Source organism: Lutra lutra, chromosome 3, assembly GCF_902655055.1.
Source record: "Lutra lutra chromosome 3, mLutLut1.2, whole genome shotgun sequence".
In the NCBI taxonomy this organism is placed as follows: domain Eukaryota; kingdom Metazoa; phylum Chordata; class Mammalia; order Carnivora; family Mustelidae; genus Lutra; species Lutra lutra.
The window spans coordinates 192,675,304-192,693,320 of record NC_062280.1 but is presented as its reverse complement, the minus strand read 5'-3'; the positions used below and the strand labels follow the sequence as shown (position 1 = coordinate 192,693,320).

The 18,017-nt window shown below is 42.9% G+C and overlaps 1 long non-coding RNA gene across 1 annotated transcript in view; it reads right to left on the bottom strand.

The window, feature by feature from the left end:
• The window catches only part of LOC125094811 (uncharacterized), a 79,377-nt gene extending 67,140 nt beyond the window's left edge, over positions 1 to 12,237 (bottom strand). Inside the window, exon 1 of the long non-coding RNA XR_007125708.1 lies at positions 11,810 to 12,237. This is a non-coding gene — a long non-coding RNA (uncharacterized LOC125094811). The remainder of the gene's footprint in view (positions 1 to 11,809) is intronic.
• Between the last annotated feature and the right edge of the window lie 5,780 nt (positions 12,238 to 18,017).

Below are 18,017 nucleotides of genomic sequence, written 5' to 3'. Positions count from 1 at the left end.
TCAAAGCCACTATGCAATCACAGACATCACAGACCAAAATCTCGGTGTTTATTCACTGAACTCACATGCTGGATCTGGATTGAAAGATAATTTCTGTTAGTCTTCAGGAGTAACCCATTCGACTAGTAATTTCATTCTTGAGAAGACACACTGTGCTTAGAACCCATATGACAGGTGTCGGCCTGGAGGCAGTGGTATCTGAGACTTTTGGGAAGTAATTCCACCTACTCGAGAAAGCAGACTTTATCACCTCTTTTGCCTCCTGGTTTTGCCAACTTTGATTAGAACTCACCAAAATTGAAAAAGGAAATATTAAGACAACTAGTGAAGCCAAAATATAATTAAAACAGACCAGAGAATGGATGAAAGATCAATACTCTGAAAGAGTATCAACAGCATCAAATAGGTTTTCTTAGTCCCTAGTATTTTCAGAATACCGTTAGAGACTTAGACCCTCTGTTCACTACGCTTCTCTCCTCATCAACAGTGACACATCCAGCTATAATTCAGAATGGGCAAGGAATTTGGTTTGAGCTTAATGAGACAGAAAACACAAAATAACAGTGGCTGAAGCAAGAAGTAATTTATTCTCTCTCAGGTAGACAACGTATGATGGTTCCACAACCTGTGGGATCTCGGCCATTCTTGCCACACAGCAGATACCCTGTGGATCAAGATGGCTGCCTCAGCTCTAACAACACGTCCAGAAGGAAGGAGTCAGAAGGAGAGAGGAAAGGGCAGAAGTGTATTCTCCCTCCCTTTAAGGATCTTTACTGGAAGATGCCTCTACCACTCTGTTCACAGCACTTTGGCTGGAATTTAATTATATGGCCATAACAGCTGTGAAAGAGATTAGGGAATTTCATCTTTATCCTGGGAAATTATGTTCCCAGCTAGCATTTGGAAGTTCTATGATTAAAGAAGAAGGGAGAATGGATATTGAGGAAAAACTATCATTATCTGCCGAGAACTAATTATTTTTGTTAAATAATGATTTGAATCATTTAATGACACATGAAATCGCACCACCTTTTTTCTACTTATGCTCTCAGTCCAGCTTTCCCTCCATAAAGTCTGATTGAGTCATCTGCCCTAAAAAGCAGTTACAGTGAACCGTGATTGCAGGAGAGATACCACTGAGCACAATATCTACATTTACTACAGATAGCACAAGTCTGTATTCAGATTTATTAGACCAAATAATCTAGAATTTCACATAGAAAAATAAAATACATATTAAAGTCATGAAAATTGATCCCTTAAATCTAAGTAATGTTTTGATAAACACATGAAAATGTGCATCTCTTCCCTGACTGTACTTTGGCATCACCTGGGGAGTTTGTCTTGTTGTTCTTACTATTTGCTTCATTATCTTCTAATAATTCTAATGCCCAGCACATACTTGAGACCAATTAATCCAGAATCTAAAGGGTGTAGGAAAGGAAAGTGGGACCCAGGTCTCTGTATCTTTGAAAAGCACTTTCTCAAGCATAGGACTCCAATCCAGAGTAACTGCTAATGAAGTCTTAGACTATAAGCATTAAACAGGGCAGCACCAATGCTTTTAATTGCACTCAAGAGTAAAGTGCAATTAAGAAAATCTGTGATGTGATTGATCTCTCTGTATATGGAAGATTTTGCACTAAATAAAGTAAGTCACTAAGGTGAATTAAACACATTTCTGACTTTCCTTTGAAATCAACATCTTTTTTTTCCCCTTCCAAGTTAATTATATAAAGCAACTGCCATGATGTAACACATAGTAACAAAATACTGTACCTGCAGAAGGAGGGGAGACTAAGGGGCTCAACATGATAAAAAATGTAAGTTATAACTGAGATCCTTTAATGTCTTCACAAAACTGTTTCGATTCAACCTGTTAGTACCTGATGCTCCTTCAGCTAGTCAGTCTTTTGGTTGTTCCAGCATTCCTAAGTGAAAGGGACAGGGTAGAAGGACGATGCCTGTCCCCTAAAAAAATAATGTAAGGGCAAAATCCTGTGACCAGGCAGAAAAACACTTTGATTCTAAGCCTAAACCTGCCCAATTTCCAGTATGACTTCTAGTAGCTCATTCTCCTTAAAGCAAGGCATCCTCATTTGTAAAACACAGACATTTGACCAATGGTGTCCAGGTCCCCTTCTAGCTCCAGAATCCAAAGTTTCTACCCAGCAGTCATCCTACTTGGAGAGAAAATTTCTAATTCAGATTTCCTGTCCAAATAATTGCATCAGCCTTCCCTGACCCGGGTGATAACAGAATAGCAGCAATGACCAGAGGACAAATCCTCAATTGGAGCCTCTCCCAGGTCCTCCTGACAATTCAAATACATTAAGTCCAGGGCACATGTCTAGAGTGTGCTCAGAGTTTACACACATAATATAGAAAACACCTGGCATGAGTTCCTCCTTTTGTGGTCTCTAGGGAGGACCACTGCTTAAAGCTTTTGAGACTTTCTCGGAGGTATTTAAAGGTCATGGGATATATAACTTTGCAATGGTCCAAAGAACACAGCTGACTTCAGAATGGGTGGTAAGAGGGCTGAGGTTCCAAGGGGCTAGATCCCATAAAAATTCATATATTGAGGTTCAATATGGAAACATGGACAGGAAAAGAAGGAGGCTTTTGGGTATGAGACAAGCCTGGAATGTGTCTTCTTCCCAGACCGAAGAACCACGGATATAGCTCAGGATATGCACCACGCACCTCAAAGATGGAGTCAAGATACTTGAGAATTTGTACCAAGTTAAGGAATCAGAGTGAGAAATGGCGTAAGGTTAATGAGAAAAACACTGAGAGTCTAGGGAAGCATATATCAGAAACGAGAATACCAAAACTACCCAAAGGCGGGGCCAGATGAAAGAAAGATTGATCATTAGGCTCAGGAGGGGATTAAGTTGAGATGGATATCTTAGGCAGATTGTACACCAGTATCCCTCCCATTGCTTCCTAAAGAATCCCAGTCTTGTTCAGGGCAGCAACCCGTGCTGCTGGAAATAGTCTCACAGCTTCCCATGCATGAGTAGCGGCTATAGAGGTGAGAAACAGAGTCATGAGAGAGCTCTGGCCCCGTGTGAGGAGACAGAAACTCCTGGAGGTGCCACCCCCTCCCCAAAAAGGACAGATAGAGTCTCTGCCGGAGGCAGGCTGCTGGCTCTCCCACTTCCCCCAGCCTGAAGCACGAATATGAAGCTGGGGCAGAGCTGGACCTCTGTCTCACAACCACGAGGTGTAGAGAGGGAGACAAAAACCATAGGGTAAGGATGGGAGGAAAATGATGGGAGGAGGCTAAGACAGGGAACATCCCAGAACCGCCAGACCATCCTGGACTCATGCTCCAAGGGGAAGGAAAATGCTATTTGATGAAGCCAAATTACAGGCAAACTACAACCTTCAATAAGCCCAACAGCTCATTAATTACGGTTTAATAATATGCATGAGTCGACAGTGCCGAGGAACCAAAAGCATGAAAGTCTGTACAAAGAGCGTATCCTGCTCTTCCAACAGCTGCTCGTAGGAACCAACTAAACATCTCCTGTCTATAAGGTAATCTCCCTTGAGATTAAAAAGAAAGTTAAAAACATCTTCAAGGAACCAGATGAACTCAGAACTCCAAGGCACATGTGACCAGATGCTTTGCATGCCCCTACCAAATGCGGGGTTGGGGAGGTGTTTATGCCGTTTCTATAAACAATGGAGGAAAGATAGAAAGGAACTAAAATTAGAATCATGCCAGAACCCTGACATTTGAGATGATATTAAAACTACAAACTGGCACTTATAAGTGATGAGAAATTCACAGGAGACGAGCACATCTGCCTCGTGTAGCTGATTAAAGTTTGAAAGGCAGCATTAAGACTCAGCAGTTACAGATAATGCCTGGAGAATTTCGGATTAGTTGAAGAGGGACAAATAGGAAAACATTACTTTTCTAGTTCGGGAAGAGGTATTGAGGCCTGAACACCTGGCTGCTGGAATAAATGAACTCCCTCGGGGCTGCACTGTATTTATTGCTGGAAGTGGGTAGTCTGACTTCGGGATGGATGGGCCACAGCACGTCAACAATGCGGCTAAGCCTGGCAACGTCAGTGGTGCACAGCCATACCGTCAGCGACCAAGCGGGTGCCATTGAGAGTGCAGAAGAAGGAAGGCATCCCTGGCCCCAGGAGTTATTTTTTTTTTCCGGAATTTATTTATTTGACAGACAGAGATCACAAATAGGCAGAGAGGCTGGCAGAGAGAGAGGGGGAAGTGGGCTCCCCACTGAGCAGAGAGCCTGAGGCGGGGCTCGATCCCAGGACCCTGAGATCATGACCTGAGCCTAAGGCAGAGGCTTAACCCACTAAGCCACCCAGGCGCCCCTCCAGGAGTTATTTTTATTAGGAAAACCCAAACTTTCAGAGGAGCTTCAGTGCAGAAATGCAGCCAGCAATGTTTTCACCACGTAGTACAAGTGCAACCCTTCTCCTTGCCAACCAGCAACCTGACTATGGCCCCTCCAAAATTCCACATGTCCTGAACCCTGGTCAAGGGCCAGCACCAGGTAGGACCCCAGAGCTGACTATGGCCTCACCACTGCTGGCTCCGCACAGGCAAGCTGAGCAGCCGTGGTATCTGGAAGCTCGGACGCCGGCAGGGAGTCAGCCCTGAGAGTGCCACCAAGACCACCCTGCCTCCGCCCCCAGATGCACCCAAAGGACAAATGAAGCTGAGCTGCCCAGGCAGGGACAGACACCATGCTGTGAGGGCAACAGAGTTTGAAGGATGTCTCCCCAAACTGCGAAAAAACTTAACTGATAGTCAAGTTCATCTCTGGCCAAAAGTCATGTCAGGAAGCCTGGACTCCAACAAAAATGAGAAGCACTCCATGGAAGGAAGCTTGAATTTTAATTGTGACTGTACTAAGCAGTTGAAGAAAATCATAGCAACAGGAATATCTTTGGAAAAGGGGACAGTGTGTTGTAAAAATGAGGCAAACCTGGATCGGAAATCCAACTTCCCTCAAAACTAGTGGTATAGGTCTATCCTGTCCACCCTCCCACAGAACACCAGCCTCCATTAAAAGGGCATCACCACAGCTCCCTGGAGAGGCTCAGGGAAGATTAAATGAGACAGCACCTGCAAATCACTTGGCCCTTTGGTAGTTAGTAGAATTGTGACATCGTTATAAGCAATCTCTAAAATGTGACTAATACTTCCTTCATGAGGAGAATATAGCTTCAAGATTAAATTCTATCATAAATGATAGTCACTAAAAAGGGACTTCTGACCCTACATCTGAAAAGTACAAATCACCTTGACATGGGAAGATCCTGGCTTCTCCAAGCCACTGGCTAACTGGAAAGACGAAGTTCTGCTAGTCCAGAAGGGTGCACTGCCCTTGATCCAGGGGGTGAACCCCCCTCAAAGGAACACCAAAGAGTATATGTCTCCAGACCAGGAGTCTCCTGGGACGGACGTAATAAGGAGTGAGCTAGAATGAGACAAACCCACAGTGTGATGAAGATCTGGGGTCCAGGAAGAAGAAGGGATGGTTGGTCTGGCACATGTGGGTTCTAAACACCACAGGTCTCAGAACAACAGTGAGCACTGTCTGCACAAAGATCTGGAGAGCAAAGAAGCTGAGTACAAGCTCAGGAAGTCATACTGGTAACAGTTCCATCACTGAGTGCCCACCCTGAGCGTGTCAAGTTATCCTCACTCCTTCACTGAATGCTGACAATCAGACTATGAAATAGACCTTGTTCTCTCCACTCTATGAAGAAACAAGTGTCCCAAAAAGTTCAGCAAAAGGCCATGCAAAGTGTCATGAGTTTCCTTACCCCTTTCAATTTCACAAGGAACCAGCTGCCTTTAGGCTGGTTCCTAGCTTCTTAGAGTATCTTTACAGTGACAGATAACTTGGGCCTTTCTATTTTGCTCTCTTGGGTCCCATTCATTCTCCAAACTTTTCTTATTCCAATTTCCTAACCATAACCTGCCTATGTCTTGCCTGGTTCTCTCATGACAAAGACAATCTGGTAACTAGATAATCTGATAAATGGAGTTGTACTAAGGTAAGCAAAGGTCATACTGTTCATCTCCTTCTATAGATAAAAATAAAAAGGTCCTCCAAGAGTATGTTCAGCAACCCTAGAAGTCCCCAAGAACTTTCAGTGGTCCATATGGCCAAACCATTTTTTAAATAATGCTGAAATATTTGCCTTTCTCAGTGTTGATTATCTTCCTTGAAATGACTGACCTATTGAGCTCATTTTTAAGAAAATATCTGCCAATACCCAAGTCTAAAAAACCATAGTTTGTCCACCATTTTCTCAAGTCCACCAAAAAGATTCTCACAATTCAAACAACAGCGCAAGGTCTTTTCTTGGAGATGACCATCAAATTTTGGTCTATAGCAGAACTCAATATACATACTTGTCATTTCATTACTAATGAATGGTTCTAAAAACATGTACTAAAGGATGGAGATTTAATAAAAATAATAATTTTTGCTATTTCATCATGAACCTGCTTAAGGGAAACTGATTTTATTTCTTTACTTCTGCTGCATGGAGTGGGGAAGAACGCCATGACTGTCAGTCCAGTTTGCGATCACGGCCATGATTCATGGGCAGGCACCAGCAGTTTTATCCACTTCTGCTTTTGCACTATTAGTGCAAATGCCCACACAGGGGAAAAGGCAGATTTGTTGCCAATAATAAAATTTGAGCTTTCAAGAAAAAAATAAAAACTTAGAAACCTCATATTGTCTATATGAGTTTTTCAAAACATAGTTGTTTTTTTAATAATGGACCATTTCTCTTTTTTTCTGAGATTTTATTTACTTATTTGTCAGAGAGAGAGACAGCACAAGTAGGGGGAGTGGCAGGCAGTGGGAGAAGCAGGCTCCCTGCTGAGCAAGGATCTGGATGCAGGATCCAATCCCAGGACCCCGGGATAATGACCTGAGCCGAAGGCAGACATTTAACCAACCGAGTCACACAGGCATCCCTAAAACTTAGTTTTTTTCTGATAAAATTAACAGTGATATTAATAAATGTGGGTTTTGATATACTAAAAATTCATTAATTAGATGATCTTCATAACTCTATGGATCAATATTTTCCAAATTATCATGAATGGGATTATAAAACCATGCATGAGTAAGATCTATTCAAAATACAAACCATTGGACATTAGAGTAATAGATTATAAAAAGTTATTTGATGTGTTTTTATATTCCACATTGCAATTAACCTTTTAAAAACCACCACCTGTCTCACTTGTCAAATTCTGATGTTGTATTAAAGACGTATACCCACAATTATCTGTAATTGAAACATCCCTCCCCCCCCCATTTTCCAACTATATATCTGTGTGAGGCTGGATATTATTCATATACTTCAACCAAAACAGCATCTTGCAAGAAATTGAATGAAGAATCAAATATGAGACTCAACTGTCTTCTGTCAAACCAAAGAGATTTATAAGAATATGAAGCAAGGCCACTTTTTTCACTAAAATTTTGTTTTAGAAAATATGTTTATTTTTAATTAAAATGTTATTCATGTTAACATGCAATACATTTTGTTATGGACACTTAAAATGAATTAATAAATAAGTGTATTTAAATTTTCTCCGTTTTAATTCCTAATGTAGTACATATCAATAGATGGAGCCCAGCTAAACTAAAGTTCTTTGGCGTCTTTAAGAATTTTAAGAATGTAGAAAGGACCCAAGATGAAAAAAGTCTGAGAGCTGTTGCCTTAAGTCAAAAAAAAAAATTGTAAGTACTCAAAAAAGTAGTATTTGGGAAAATAGGTCTTTTTGTACCTTCCATGAATTATTCAAGAGATGTATAGTGCTAGGCAAATTATAATCCCACAGATGTCCAGGTCTGTTTTCCTGGAACCGGGGGAATATGTTACTTTATGTGGCATGAGGGAATTAAGGTTGCAGACTGAATTAAGATACTAATCAACTGACTTCAAGATAGGAAGATTATCCTGGATTATGTTGTGGAAGAGCAAGCCAGGAAGGTCGGTGTCAAGGTGAGGCAACATGAGGACAACTCTACCATCCATTGCTGGCTTTGGAGACTGGAAGGAGCCACAATCCAAGGAATGCTACAGCCTCTAGAAGCTAAAAAGTTCAAGAGAGTATATCCTCCCCTAAAGCCTCCAGAAGGGAACACAAGCCTGTCAACACCATGACTTTAATCCAATGATACCCATGTCAGACTTCCATCTTCCTGAAGGTAAGATGATACATTTGCATTATTTTAAGACCCTGACAACTTTGAATTTTACCTAAGCCCTGTCACCCTGAAAAACAGCCAACTGAAAAACTCATATTGGTATTATGTGCTTTGGGAAACAGCAAAGAACCCCTCTTCCCCAAGTGACTTAGATTAGACACAAGGATGCCCTTCTTATTTACCTGAGACAGGGCCAGACATGGACCTTCCAAATCCCTGTTCTTTGCCTCATACATGATTGAGTGGACTGTTTTGTCCACATTGACAATTAGAATAAAATCCATGTTGACTAAACATCAGTTAACTTTCTCTCCGTCCTCTTTCTCTCCTTCCTCCACGTCCCTGAACTTGACCCAGCCTCAGCCAGAGCCCCTCCTTAATGTCCTATCTTAAGAATAGGCCAACCTCAGGATAAAACACTCTCTGATCTACTGTCCTGTCATCCCACTGCACATGCCTGCTTCTACCAATAGCCTTATTCACTCATTCTTATGAAAGAGAAGCCTTTTGCTGCCTGACCTTGGAGATGCTTACAGATCTCAGGGAGAGAATGTTCTCCCTATGGCAATAGTCACTCCACCTCTCTTGCAATAATCCTTTCAAATAGAGTGCCTCCTTACCAAAGTCCACATCTGTTCCTCATTTGACCTCATTAAGCGTACTGTCATTTGTTACAGCAGCAAGAGGAAACGAACACATCTCCTAGTTCTACTAACAGTGCTTACCAGCAAGAGCCATCTTGGGAGAATGAACAAAGCACGAGCAAGAGAAAATGACCTCATTTTCCACTCTGCTGTATTTCCCACTGCATTGCTAGTATGGCAGTGCTCAGACCAAATGTGGTAATGATTTGGGATTGAAGGAAGTCACCAAGAGGAGAATCTTTGATCAATCAGATCAATGATCCCTCCATCCAGACTTGCAGGTGGAATGGCAGGAAGTCTCAAAGAACCACCTTAAGTTCCTCAATCATCCAGAGTCCAGGCGATCATCACTATGGGGCCTCCTTGGCAGCCCAAACAACAGGGGTGCACTTGACCTCTGAAGATGTTCCCCCTTCTCACACATGTCGGTATGTGAGAACTCTTGTCCCATTTCAAAATCAAAAACTACAAGTTGCAGAATTCATGCAAATCATACCATTCACCAGGGTGAAAAATGAAAAGAGAATCTTCTTGCAATCATTACAGTGTGGAACCCTTGAGGGGTACCCCCAAACCTCACGATGTATAGTATTTACAAGGATGTCCTTTCAACAAAAAGTACTTTGTTTTCTGTGTGCATTATTTCAAGCATTAAGAGATACAATACGAACAGGGCCCCTCATTGCTGACATCTTGAAGTCGCAAAATGAAACTGTTTAGTTCTTAAGAAAGCAATATTTACCTCCTAAAAGTCACCCTGCTGAACCAGATGTTTGAGTAACACTGGGTACTGTTTTAATGTCTTAAGTTCTCGTTCTTTTCTTGAAGATTGAAATATGATGAACCTTAGCCACAGAGAGAGCCTGGCTGGGGAACAAGTCACACACATACGCTTCACACACATGCAGGCACACTTCTGTCATGTGTATTCCTCCCACACAGACTGCTGTTCAACTCCCCCTCCCTAAATCCAGAGTTCACAAACTTTATCTGCCCAGAGCACTCCCTACCGTGTAAGGAATCCCCACTGTGCTAGAGACAGCCACCAAGCGTCCACCTGAGCTCAGTCCCCGTCTTTTCTACACAGTAAGTAGAATCTGAGATTTCTGACTTATCCTATAAAACTCAGAGCAGACAATTTAGGATATCTCATAAAGTAAAAAGGTTTTCAATGGGGGGACCTACCCACAGCTGCACTCCTGGCCAAGTTTTATTACTATTTCGGAACCCAGAAGCCTGGTTTGCATTTTCCCTGCAGCTTGAAATCTGCAAGAGGCCTTTCCCAGCTGAGTGGCCCGCAGCGGGGACCATGGCCCTTCTCCAAGGAGCACACAAGACGACACACGTGCTGCGTCCAACTAGCCACCTGGCAAAACTGTGAATTGCCCCCATGTGAGGGTTGCATGTTATGGAGGGGAGTTAGAAAAAGCAAAAGAAAGAAAAGAAACAGCGGTTGTGCTTAAAATGAACTCAACATGTGTGTGGACAAACGCCCGTCCCTGGTCCACCTTGGATTCCTGTGTATGCAAAGCATTCCCAACCCAAGCTCCCCAAGTGGGTTTTGGGAGAAAGATGGTTTCCTGTTACTAGATGCAAAATGGGGGGGCGGGGGTTGAGCAGAGGTGGAAACTGTTTTTATCAGATTCTCAATAAAAGGTTAAAACCCACCTCAGTAAGTTTAAAATTCAGTTGAGTCAAAAACATCCTCTTTAAACTCTCCAGCACAGCTCAGACTATTAAAGGTTATCGTTCTCATATCTGTATTTTAACTTCAGTTGTCACCAAAGGGAAGTGTCTCTTTATTTTTTTTTTCTGTCTCAAGAAAAGAAAATTAAGGGGAAAAAAAGGAAAAGCAAAGAAAAAGAAGGGAGGGAAAAAACGGTAGAAGACAAATTAACTTCCAGATAAAAAGAAAAGGTAAAGGTTATTCTTTGATGAAAAATAAGGATCAAATAAGAAATTGCCACTGTCTGAGAATCGGAGAACTAAAGGGATCACTTATGGGGTACCTGGCCGGTTCAGTTAGAAGACCAGGAAATTCTTAATCTCAGGGTTGTGCATTCGAGCCCCATGCCGGGTGTGATTATTTTTTAAGAAGTTAAAACACATTTTTCAGATGTCTTTGGGGCACCTGGTGGCTCACTTGGTTAGCCTCTGACTCTTGGTTTTGGCTCAGGTCATGATCTCAGGGTTGTGAGATCGAGCCCTGTGTGGGGTTCCATGCTCAGCAGAGTATGCTTGTCCCTCCCTTTTCCCCACCTCCCCATTCCAGCTCTCTCTCTCTCTCTCCAATGAATAAGTAAATAAATAATCTTTTAAAAAATAAAATAAAATGAGATGCCTGGGTGGTTCAATCATTAAGCATCTGCCTTCAGCTCAGGTCATGATCCCAGGGTCCTAGGATCAAGTCCCGCTTTGGGCTCCTTGCTTGGCAGGGAGCCTGCTTCTCCCTCTGCCTGCTTCTCCCCATGCTTATGCGCTTGCTCACTCTCTCTCTCTCTCTCTCTCTCCCCCTCCCTCTGGCAAATAAACAAAATCTTTAAAAAATAAATTAACAAAAATAAAAAATAAAATAAAAGGATCACTTATTCCAACACTCTCTCTTAAAAAGTAAAAATAGTGCTTTATCAAAGACCATAAAGAAGGCTAAACTTTTGCCTGAATACCCCCCCTTACATCCCTAAACCAGCAGCCAGAAAACTGTTCAGGGGGAGTGGGCAGTGGTGAGTCATCACAAACTCATCATCTACTGAGTCACTAACAGGCTTTTTACCTAAAATATGTCCCTCTGGGTTTGCCTTTAAAGATATTATGGATGCACAAAAGAATGCAGTGACAATGGGACCAACAGGGACCAAATTCAAGTGCAGATTTTTAAAATTCTACTTGGTGTTCCTTTGGTTATAATACTTTTCTTTCTTCTTACCACTATACCCTAGGAATTAAAAGAACTGGATTCAGGAAACATTTTTGCAGTTGCTGAATGTCTGATTCCATTGTTTCATGCACTTCTTGGTGTCTGTGTGCATCTTATTGTTTAAGAAGATGTGTTTCAAGAGCATAAAAAGATCTAGTCAGAACCTGCTGGGGCGTCAGGGCGCGATTCATGGATCCTCCATTCCTCCACTCTGACCCCCACACACTTGGGCTCCAGCATTAGCCTCCGCCAGCTCCCTTGCAGTGGGCAGGAGAAACGTAGGCTGGTCAGGTGTCTATGCACCACGGGCAGCAGCCTCATCCCTTCCTGGCTTTGACCCTGTCTGTCACCTTCTCTCCAGAATGCCTTTCCTCTTTGTCTACCTGGCAACCATTCACTGGTATTTCCCTGACCTCGCCACTGGCAGAAATGCCCCTCTTTCCATGACCCCAGCAGAATCTAAGGTCACTGAATGTAAGAACCACATCTTACTCATCTCTGAAGACCCAGCTCTGCCAGAGAGTCTGGCATCTAGAAGGAAGTCTCTACTGTCAGGGTTGAGCTGTAGTTTTAATGAACTTAGAATTTATTCACCTGACAAGCATTTTCTGATCATTTACTGTGTACCTGGTCTGTACTATGAGGAAGGGATGTAAAGATGAATGAGTCACAGTTTCTGTTTACAATGAGCTCTTGGACTAATGAAAGTGAATGCAAATCTGTCACCTCTACAGAAGAAAACATTTCTAAGTTTATTCATTCCCTCTGATAATAGTTCAGAGGCTTTATAGTCATGATGAAAAACCTACCCTTGTATTCTACGGGGGTAAGATTATTCCACCATTCTTAGAGGAACTCGCTTAACTGTATATCACATCTATGCCTAATGAAGGTTTAATAATTTGATATTTTTAAAGTTAAATTCAAGTTAACAGAGGCCTGAAGATATTAGATTTGGGGAGGGGGAGTACAAGTGAGAAAGGAAGAAAATTAAATATGAGAGCAAGAAAAATAGAAAAGATAATCAAATTTTACAGTAGGAGATTTCATTCTATTTCTTTGTCTCAAAGTGAAGGCTAAGGAGAATTTCCCTTTATTCTTTAGAAAATCCGCAGCTGGCCCAGGAGGCCAGGCACGTATCCAGTTCCCACCTCCAGACTCCATTTAGAGCATTCTCCTATTTTTAAAAATGGATTTCTGTAAAACGTTTCATAATGTGGATTGGTTTCTTCGGGGTCTGCCTCTGCACTATACCCGCATAAAAAAAGACATTAATAACTTCTCCGTTAATGGGTTTTTCAGAGTCTCAAAAGACTCACCTTGTACATTATAACTTCCTCCCACTTAGCCCCCTGGCTAAGTCTTGATTGCCCTTGTAAGGCGTCTTTAGGACATATTGCCAAAGTTAAAGATGGTCCTGAGGAGAAGTAAGTTCCCTACGATGCGCAACGCGAGCTCACGCGCCGGCCGAGCGGAAGCCCCTTCACTTCCTGTGTCATCCCACGTTAATCCCACCACTGGCTCTGCTCCGGGAGGGCTGACCCTACCTGGGAGAGGACGAACTTCAACGACAGAGGCCACGGAGGCTCCCAGACGTGAGGGGGAACTTCGAGCCAGTCAGTTCACATCCTTGTCCTTTGTCAGGACACTGCAGTCAGCTCACCTGACCGTCATGTCACAAGGTGGTATGTGGTATGCCAGGGAGAAGTGGGAGAGAAGCCTAGATACATAGTACGTGTCCTGTAGGAGTGTCTCTGCACACATCCACACGCACAGGAATATCCGTACACTCGGGAATGTGTGCTTAATGTGTGTGTGTGTCTACGTGTGTCTACGTGTGTATGTGAGTATATATGTGTGTATATGTGTGCATGTGTGTACGTGTGTATGCATGCACAGCCGTGTGTATTTGTATATACATATGTTGTGTATATATGTGATATATGTGTAAATATGCGTGTATGCGTCTATGTGTGTATGTGTATCTGTACATGTTTGTGTGTGCGATATGTGTGTGAACATGTGTGTATGCATGTATGTGTGTATATGATGAGTATGAATATATATATGCTATTTATATATCTATAGCATATAGTTATATAAAGATAGCAAAGGTAGAATCTTGCAGTGGGTCTCAGATTTTGCCCCATAGGGGCTGACAGCCCAGGATGTAAATCATCAGAGGGCCGGAATTCTGCTGGCTCGTGTTTTCACTTCTTCTAGTATTAAATTTTAGCCTTTTCTGGTTCCAACAGGAATGGCACCTGCGTGTCTCTAAATGTCTGCCCTTGGGACTAGTAACTGCTTTGGTTCAACAAGTAAAACCTGAATTCACTTGAGACAAGCAAAGAATGGATGGTCTTCTTGCTGAAGCAGGAGTTCCTTACCTTATATAAGTCACAAACAGCTTTAAAAAATAAAACAATGTTTGGGCGCCTGGGTGGCTCAGTTGGTTGGGTGACTGCCTTTGGCTCAGGTCATGATCCCAGCAGTCCCCGGATCGAGTCCCGTATCAGGCTCCCAGCTCTACGGGGAGTCTGCTTCTCCCTCTGACCTTCTCCTCTCTCATGCTCGCTCTCACTGTCTCTCTCTCAAACAAATAAATAAAATCTTTAAAAAAATAATAAAAATAAAATAATGGTTAAAACTGTACTCCATAGGTACTTACCCACACCCATTTGCATGCGATTTTTGGAAGACCATGGATGCCCAGCTAACTTTAAGGCTTTAAGCAGAGACTTTAAGTCTCTGCTCTTTCAAAGGCAGCTCACTTCATCTCCTCCCATTTTTCCCCTTTTGCCTCCATGGGGGCGGCTCACTGTCTCTCTGTGGTCTCTACCGTCTTCAGTGCCACCCAGAGAACACTACCTATTCCCACCACCCCTTGAAGCCACCAGGTAACCGTGTGGTGTGTGTCTCAGCCCACAGCAAATGACAGTCGGACTAACAAAGCAGCACTGGGTTTAGACAGATGACAAAGCACCGGTGGCACTGAGATCAGATTTGAAGCAAACGGCTGTCTCACGCCGCTCACCGCTCCGTCAGGGGACTGGCAGGGGCCGCCGGCATCCCGCGCGTCCCGGGAAGCCTGGCCAACTGGTGCTGGGAGGAGATGACATGTATCAATGGCATCAGTCTTCACAGGCCTCCGCGGGCCCCCCCAGATGTTCAGACACAGAGCAGGATGAAGGAGAGTTATGCTGGGCTGGCAGCTGCAGATAAACGGCAAATAATGAAACCGTGCTTCCAAAATTCGGATTCATGGCTGGGATGCAGTATAACGTGTTGGCTCAAAGCACCGGCCTTGGGCTGCCGCACACCTCCTCTGCCACTTACTCGTCCACTAGTTAGGGAGCCACCCTGACCCTCGGTTTCTCCTTATAGAAACTGATAGGTATAATACTATTCACATATTATATAGATAGATAGATAGATAAAGATATATAACAGATATAGATTATATATCTATATATATTATTCTAGCTATTAGGCGGGGGAGGATCTCCATTTCCCAGGGTTACAGAGAGAGAAAGGGAGAGGGGTAGAGCTCTCTGGTGTCTCTTCTTATAAGGACAACAATCCCATCAGATCAGGGCCCCATCCTCATGACCTCATTGAATTTTCATTACTTCCTAAAGGCACCCTCTCCACACAGAGTCACACTCGGAGTTGGGCCTTCAACATATGAGTTTGGGGGGCATAAATCTGTCTGTAGCAAGAGATAATAGATTTTATGTATTCTGAGTAACTCAGAATGAAGATCTTAAAACTATGATGTTATGTCTGATTTTGAAATTTTATAAATTTTGAGCTGAGGGGAAAAAAATAGAGAAAAAATCCCATGTAAAAGATATTTCTTCTCCTATGGGTTCCGGGAAGCAGGCTAAGCATGGAAATTCTTCAATATTTAACCTGCTGTGTGAGAATATTTGTACAAGTTGAGCCAGATGTAGGGCACAAGGCACACTCCAGCAAGTACACGGAGAGCACGGCTGGCAAAGAAGGTGGCTCTGCCCCGCACCAGGCATGCTGGGCTCAGTGAAGGAATTTGGAGAGAATTTGGAGAGAATAGTCAAGGTTCACATCACCAGGGACGCCTGAGTGGCTTAGTCCATTGAGCATCTGCCTTGGGCTCAGGTCATGATCTTGGGGTCCTGGGGTCCTGGGATCTTGCCCCGAGTTACACAGGGCTCCCTGATCAGGAGGGAGTCTGCTTCTCCCCTGCTTCTCACTCACCCCACCATTCCCCCTGCTTGTGCTCTCTCTCTCTCTCAAATAAATAAATAAAATCTTACAAAAAAAAAAAAAAGGCTCACATCACAACAGGAGTGAGAAAAAGAAACGGAATATTTTCTGAGATGGCTAAAACCTGCCTGGTTTTCTACGAAATCTGCATGGTTTTCTATCTGGGGAAACTAAAATACAGGAAAAAAGGCCTCCAACATTTTCATGCTTCTTCCCGTGCCTGAACACCACTCTTTTCTTCCCAGAGGAGGAAGAGAGCTCCCCAGACTCGGGCCAGGCAGCACTTACCTCCTCCAAAGGGTCCACATTCCCTCCCTCTTGCCCCTCAGCATATTCCTTGACCCCACACTTGACAACTGTGTGACCTTTTCCAACGCTCTTCATAGCCTCATGCCTCAGCTTCCTCACCTGCAAAATGGGTACAGTATTGCTGTGTATCTCACAGATTTGTGATAATTCCTGAAATCGTCATCTTCCGTGCTTCATGTGGGTAGTTTATAGGGCTGTTTTCAAGGTCTCTGACCTTTATTTCTGCAGTGTCCAACCAGCTAGCAAGCCCATCTAGTTCATTTTGTATTTTGGCTATTGTATATTTCAGCTTTCTAATTACACTCGGTTCCTCTTCAATCTTTAATTTCTGTTCTTGTTGTGTTCATGTTTTCTTTTAAGTCCTGGAGCATATTTCTGATACTGGCTTTAAAGCTCCCATCTGTTACTTCCATCATCTCTGTCATTTCTAGAACTATTTCTATTGACTTCTCCCACCTAATTATGGGTCACATTTTTTTTTCCTCTCTTCATACTAACAATTTTTCACTGGATGGTGGGTTTTGTGAATCTTATGTTAGAGTATTTTGTTGTCTTCCTTAAGCAGGACCATGTTTGCTTGGGCAGGCACTTAAATAGCAGTTTAATCCTCTAGATACTTGTTTTTGGGTTCCAATACTGTAGATTCAGAATAATCCTAATTCTGGGGCTATTTTATCTCTAAGGCCTGAGGCACGAACTCTTAGAGTCTCTGCTAAGTCATGCATGACCTTCTGGAATCTTGACTGAATGCCTTAGGTATTCCTTCTGACTTGTCAGAAAATCAGTGTCTTTTAGTGCTGTGTCAGCTCTGGGAATTATTCATTCACAGTCTCATCCTGGTTATCCTTGGCCCAGCCTTGTGGAGTTTCATCCTTTGCCTATGCGGCTTAGTGGTCAGCCAAAGATCAAGGGCAGACCTATGTACAGACTTCTAGAGCTCTTCCTCCCAGCAGTTTCCTTCTACAGCACTCTGCTCTTCACATTCTAGCTATCGCCTCCTCTGTCTTAGGTCAGCACATTGGGTATGTTCTGGTTGTGTTCCCTCTCCCTGCACTGAGGTCCGGAAAGTACTCTCAGGCAGGAATCTGGGACAACTATAAGATTCACATTGTAAGCCTTCCTTCTTCAGACTGCGCTGCCTATTGTCAAATATCTGAAAACAGTATTTCCCACATATTGACCAGTGTCGTAGCTGATTACAGAGGAAGGGGAGTCCTATGTCACTTCTATGCACACTTGTATACACAATTATTATAAACCTTGTCATTGAAATAGAACCATTTTTAAAATTAATCTTCAACATCCCACCAGACCACAGTAGGGTGGAGAATTTTTGTCTTTCCTATTTGTAGAAACTGAATCCAGCAAAATGCCTGGTATGGAATGAGCATTAGCATGAAATACTTGTTGAATGGATATATAAGGTTTCTTCTTCACTCTTGACCCTGGGCTGCCAGCTTTCCAGGTGTGACTGGAGGACTGACTCCAGTTTCTTTTTTACTGACTGTGTTCCTTCATCATTGCCCTTGCTTCCTTCTGATGTAGACCTATGTGGATTAAGGCTGATCTGGGAACTCTACCCTGATTCCGATTTATTTCTTTACTTGATTTTTGATTTGGGGATTTTTAACTAGACCATATTCCAAGTCCAACTAGATTAGTA